Source organism: Bactrocera latifrons, unplaced genomic scaffold (genome assembly GCF_001853355.1).
Source record: "Bactrocera latifrons isolate USDA-ARS-PBARC rearing strain unplaced genomic scaffold, ASM185335v1 scaffold_93, whole genome shotgun sequence".
In the NCBI taxonomy this organism is placed as follows: Eukaryota; Metazoa; Arthropoda; class Insecta; order Diptera; family Tephritidae; genus Bactrocera; species Bactrocera latifrons.
In genome coordinates, this window is record NW_017537634.1 from 428,852 (window position 1) to 429,654 (window position 803).

An 803-nucleotide genomic window follows, 5' to 3' on the forward strand; every position below is an offset into this window, starting at 1 on the left:
TTCCGACAAATGAGTAGCTTCTTGAAGAGAAAATGGTGTTTGCAAAATTTCAAAACGATATCTTAAAAACTGAGGGACTAGTTCGTATATATACAGACAGACGGTCAGACGGACAGACAGACAGACGGACATGGCTAAATCGAATCAGCTCAACAGACTGATCATTTATATATATACACCATAGGGTCTCCGACGCTTTCTTCTGGGTGTTACAAACTTCGTGACAAAATTTATATACCCTGTTCAGGGTATAAAAAGAGGCTAACGAGTGGTTTAAACCTGGTTGTTCGTCTTCGAAACGAGTTCATGTAGGGAAATCGGCCGAGAAGGTTATGGCATCAATTTTTTGGGATGCGAGAGAAATTTTGTTTGTGGATAACTAGCAAACTGATAAAATAATTAATTATGAATATTATTGCAACATTTTGGATCAGTTGGAGTAAAATATTCGTGAGAAAAATACCCGGTTTGCAGAAGAAAAAAATCCTTTTTTATCAGCACAACGCACCGTGTCGCAATAGCATTTTCACAATGGCTAAAATCCATGACTTAAAGTTCGAATTGTTGGAGCATCCACCGTATTCCCCATATTTGGTGAACTCAAAAGTTTATGTGTGGCAAGCATTCTCACTTCAGGGATGGCATCCACATATTGGAGGATCGTTGGAGCAAGTGTGTTAATGTTCAGGGACATTATACTCAATAATAGAGTGTATTTTGAATCATAAAATTGTGTTTTTCTTATCAAACGACCAAACTTATGAACAATCTTCTTCTTGATTGGCGTAGACACCGCTTACGCG